Here is a 6000-nt window from a genome sequence, read left to right as displayed (position 1 = left end):
AAGAGATCTCTAACTGAACAACTCTGCTCCTGGAATGAATGAATGAACACACACACACACACACACACACACACACACACTTATTTATTTATTTATTTACTTATTTATGTATATATATTTATATCCCAGGAATATCCCAAACGCATTCTCAGGTCCATCAGGAGACACGATGAGAATGTCTATTTCATCATTATTTACGGAAGCAAGCTGGCGTCCCCTCCTGGGAAACTGAACTATGGAGAACAATACCACGGAGTCGCCATATACCCAGCTACATGGATGGATCTTCAAAATAGACCCGAGGGACAAAAGTAATCAGTGAGATGTGTGTGAGATGTGTGTAACACTTGCGTTACATAAAATACAGAGTAGTGCATGGTACAAGAATACATGGTAAAAAATATACATTAAACACACATGAGCACATATGAGAGGCATCTCATATGCATCAGTGATGATAATGTGCTCTGAACTGAGAAGTCTGATTTACTATTAGACTTTCTATAATCTTTCTCTGGTCATTAAAAAACTATTAATACCTCCTTCTCTTTCCTCCCTGGAGTCTACCTTAGTTTAAAATTGTGTGTTATTTTTCTCTCTTACTGCTTTAGAAGAAAATATTTTGCTGTGATTTATTTAGGTGAAATCTGGATTTTATTGGTGAGTTTATGCCTTTTTGGATAAATATTTCAGAAAAACACCACGTACCACCAGTTCTGTTGGTAGGTGCATATACATAAGTTCTTTCTCCGTCTAAGTTATGTAGATTCTTTATGAAATATACTCCCATGTGGAGGGGGAAAATGTACCTATCATCACTCTTCTCTGAGCTACAAATAAGCACTGCATGTGGTTCGACTCTACAGTCATTTCCTTTTGCTTTGAAGAAGTAATCAAGTTCATCCTTGGCCTGGAGCTGTCTTCCTTCGATGTGTTTTTCAAATAATTGAGATCTTTAGTGGAAAATTATATAATCTTCTGTCCTAGGAGATTTTACCAGGCCTCTTGGCCCCAAAAGAGGTAATCAGACCAAAAATGATTTCTTGGAAGTTGCCTGAATGAATCCTGTGAATAGAAGACCTTTCAGGGACAAATTTACTCATTTTCTATTAATTCCTTGATAACTTTGGTCACTTCCCAGACTACCCATTAGAAATTTCTGGCAACTGTTGGAAAGTCTGGAAGGGAGATTTCTTCTCCTTTGCAAATGAGAAGCAGCCCCTGGGCGTTGGTTTAGCAGTTCCACCTTCTCCCGGTCTCAAAGATATTGGCTGCTTTTTGTTCTGGGATTTACTTATCAGGCACCTAGAAGATTAGGTGGAAATGACCCAGTCACCCAAGGGTGTTGAAGGTCACAGAACTGTAGTTGGAGACCACTCCCAGGATGGGCGGATTACAGGGTTGTCTACACAGGGTTGTGTAGACGAGCCTCTTTTCCTTCCCTCTATCCCACTCTACAGAGTGAACTCAATTTGTCACAGAGCAGAGAGAACCCTGTCTGTGGCAGCTTGCAAGGTTCAAGTCATATTCTCCACTTCTGTAGCATTTAAAGATTTTTTTTTTTTTTAATTTGACAGAGATCACAGGTAGGCAGAGAGGCAAAGAGAGAGAGAGGAGGAAGCAGGTTCCAGCGGAGCCCGATGCAGGGCTCGATCCCAGGACCCTGGGTTCATGACCTGAGCTGAAGGCAGAGGCTTTAACCCACTGAGCCACGCAGGCGCTCTCCACTTCTGTAGCATTTAACAACTCACCGGGCTCACTGACTCCGTAACGGTGAAAGGCCGGGACTGGGGGGATCGAGTCAAGTTTGGGCATCTTGATGCGGACCAGCCACGTTTGCCAAGGCGTCCTTACTTCTTGTGTCATTATTTTTTTTCTTCTTCTTCCTTCTTCTTTCTTCTTCTCCTTCTCCTTCTTCTTCTTTTGTAATATTTTCCCCCTAGTTTTATTGAGAAATAATTGACGTGGGTCATTTTTTTCTTAACAGTTAACCTGTGAGGCAGGTCCTGTCCTCGGCTGGTCCCAGGAAAACCACATCTGTACCAAGTCAGCCTCCAATGAAAATTCTTCTGGCCAGATTGGTTCATATTTTTTACTGCTTGACAACACTTTTCTTTGCTTTATAGCCAAAATATAATCAGGAAATATGTAATGATGAAATATCTTGCTTTCCCTGAAGCAAGACTCAAATCGGGGAGACCGTCTTTTAACCTGTTTTGATTCCATAAATCCCTGCATTTCCCATGGTTGCTCCAGGGGAAAAAAACACATTTGTACTTTGGTCCTGGTTATGGGTAACTTAAGATAATCCTGTTTTGCTTATAGGTCAGGCCCTTCTACAGGATGGCAAACCTTTTTTTTTTTTTTTTTTTTTTTAAAGATTTTATTTATTCATTTGACACAGAGAGATCACAAGTAGGCAGAGAGGCAGGCAGAGAGAGAGAGAGGAGGAAGCAGGCTCCCCGCGGAGCAGAGAACCCGATGCGGGACTCGATCCCAGGACCCTGAGATCATGACCTGAGCCGAAGGCAGTGGCTTAACCCACTGAGCCACCCAGGCGCCCAGGATGGCAAACCTTTTAAAAAAACTTTTTTTTAAGAAATTAGGATTCTAATAATAAAGAGAAAAACATGAAAAGTACAATAAAGCTAGCTTTAGATTATAAAATATGTATCATAGTATTTCATTTATTTAAAAAAAGCCATATTTACAGAGGAAGGTTTGGAAGGCTAGACACTGAAATTTTTTTAAATTAATTAATTTATTTTTAGAGGGCATGTGAGCGAGCTGGTGGAGGGGATGGCCAGAGGGAAAGAGAATCTCAAGCAGACTCCACCCTGAGCCTGGAGCCCCACTCAGGGCTCGATCTCATAACCCTGAGATCATCGCCCGAGCCAAAACCAAGAGTCAGATGCTTTGACTGCACCTCCCATGTGCCCCCCATTGAAATATTTTTAATAGTTCTGTCTGAATAAGGGAATTATGGATAGTCTTTATCTTTTTTTGATTTATATCTGTTTTTTAGGGTGGACAAGTAGGTAATAAGATTTTTTAAAGGCATTAATGGGGAAGCAGGAAGTGGTAAGGGGATATATGGAAACTATACTTCCTGCTCTTTTTTCTGTAAACCTAAAACTGCTCTAAAAAGCAAAGTCTGGGGGCGCCTAGGTGGCTCAGTGGGTTAAGTCTCTGCCTTTGGCTCAGGTCATGATCCCAAGACCCTGGGATCGAGCCCCACATCAGGCTCTCTGCTCGGCGGGTGGCCTGCTTCCGCCTCTCTCTCTGCCTGCCTCTCTGCACACTTGTGATCTCTGTCTGTCAAATAAATAAAAATCTTTTTTAAAAAAGCACAAACTCTGTTATTTTTTCAAAGGTTGTTCAGATAACAACCTCATGACCTACCAACTTCAAAGCTTAGTGCTAAATTTGATGCGTTAGTTTTAGTAAAGGAACCTAGGAAAGGGAAAGTAACAGTTTTCTTCTGTTTAGGGTGTTTTAACAAAATACTATAGACTGGGTGTTTATCAGCAGCAGACATTGACTTGTCATGGTTCTGGAGACCAGAAGTCCAAGATCAAGTTCCCAGCACTACTGGTGTCTGGTGAGGACTAGCTTCCTAGTTCAGGACAGTCGGCCATCTTCCTGCTGTCTCCTCACATGGGGAAGAGCCCCATGAGGGTTCTTCTACGAAGACACTAATCCCATTCTTGAGTCCCTTACCCTTGTGACCTAATCACCCCAAAGACCCCACCTCCTAGTACCATCATGTTGGGCATTAGGATTTCAACAGATGAATTGGGGTTGGGGGGGGGGGGGTTGTCGCAAATATTCATTCTATAGAAGTAACTAATTCTCGGAGCGATGGTAAAATATCTATCTATAGGTCAGGTTTCCCCCACAGAATACATGCTCAAGGGCAGAGTGGATGTCTTCGTCATCTATTGAGAAGACACACAGTAGATGCTTGTTGTATAACTGAATGAATGGATGAGCGCCAAGACCAGAGTAAAGCCTTTTACTCAAAGACACTCGACCACATGCATCCTCCCTCTTCTCCCTTATGTTTCCTTACAAGTTGTGTGACTTTTCCTAACAAATAAAAGAATATGTGTTTAAAATCATCGCAAGGAAAAATAAATACATAAAGTCATTCTAAGAATAGGAGAACAAGTTGGGGGGGGGGATAAACATAAAGACAAAGGTACATATGTAGTCTTTTAAAACCAAAATACAAAAGTTTGCTTTTGAAGTTAATGATATAAATATATGAAATTACTGATTTTTCAACTCTTGTTGAAAAAACGTAACTGTAAGGAAGGAATTAAGTCACATGCCTTATGCTCTGACTCTAAGCTGAAGTTGGGAATAAAAAGAAAATAATCGAATTTAAAAATGGGCAGAGGAGATGCTGATGGTTTCCTAGGGTGAACAGAACAAATCACCACCAACTAGATGGCTTACAGCAATAAAAATATATTCTTCCACACTTGTGGAGGACAGAAATCTGAAATCAAGGTGTCAGTGGGGTTGGTTCCTCTTTGGGGCTCTGAGGGAGAACCTGTTCCATGCCCCTCTTCCAGCTTCTGGGGGTTGCTGGCCATCCTTGGCACTCCTTGGCTTGTAGAACATCATGGCAATCTCTCTCGCTCTGTGTGTGTGTGTGTGTGTGTGTGTGCGTGTGTGTGTGTGTGTGTGTGTGTGTAGCATTGTCTCTGTGTGTGTCTGTGTCCAATTTCCCTCCTCTTAAAAAGACACAGTCAGATTGGATTCAGGGTCCCCTCCTAATCCAGTATGACCTCTCATTAATTACATCTGCGAAGACCCTATTTCACATATAGGCCATCTACACAGGTTCCAAGTGGACATGAATTTGGCATGGGGGGAGGGGACATTATTCAACCGTCAAAGAGCTGAATAGACATTTCTCCAAAAAAGATAAACAAACAGCCTATGGATGTGTGAAAAGACGTTCGCCATCATCAGTCATCAAGGAAAGGTAAATCACAACCCCGGTGAGGTACCCTTCCATACCCACTCAAATGGCTAAAATAAAAAAGATAATGATCATTGATGAACTACTGGTATGAATGCAGAATGGCACAGCTGCTTTGGAAAACAGTGGGCAATTCCTCAAGAAGTTACATATAGAGTTATCACATGCATTGGAAGCATACGCCCACACAAACACTTTTACATGATGTTCATGGCAGCATTAGAGATAATAACCAAAAAGTGGGAACATCCATCCGTCAGTGAATGAATAAATATAATGTGGTATATCCATACCATAGAGTATGAAGAATGAAGAATCCATGGATGCACCTTGAGAACGCGCTAAGTGAGAAGCCAGACACAAAAGGCCACGTGTTGTGTGATCCCATTTATAAGAAATATCCAGAATAGGCAAGCCTGTAGCACAGAAAGTAGAATAGTGGTTGTCAAAGGCTGGGGGGAAGGGCGGGGAGGGGGGGATAGTGACCTCTTATGGGTACAGGGGATTTTTTTAGAAGTGATTTTAAAAGTTCTGGAATTTGATACTGACGGTGGTCTTGCAATCCTGCGAATAAAAATTTACACTGGGAAGAAAGAATGGAAGGATAAAGTATGAGAGTAAAATTTTCTAAAGTCAGAAAATCTAAAGAAAAGTAAGTTGTGGTGTTATTTTCTTCTCTGGATCTTTAAGTATTTAAATAAATGCAATACCAGGAAACCATAAAAGAAAGTGGCTTACCTTATCAAAAATTTATGGGAGTTGGGGCGCCTGGGTGGCTCAGTGGGTTAAAGCCTCTGCCTTCAGCTCAGGTCATGATCTCAGGGTCCTGGGATCGGGTCCCGCGTCAGGCTCTCTGCTCAGCGGGGAGCCTGCTTCCCCTTCTTTCTCTGCCTACTTGTGATCTCTTGCTGTCAAAATAAAAAAAATATTTTTAAAATTTACGGGAGTAATAAAATAATGTAGATTATGGATTTTGATTGTATGGCATGTGGCTCTGAGTATGACAG

Source organism: Mustela erminea, chromosome 10, assembly GCF_009829155.1.
Source record: "Mustela erminea isolate mMusErm1 chromosome 10, mMusErm1.Pri, whole genome shotgun sequence".
Lineage (NCBI taxonomy): Eukaryota > Metazoa > Chordata > Mammalia > Carnivora > Mustelidae > Mustela > Mustela erminea.
This window is presented reverse-complemented; position numbering follows the sequence as displayed.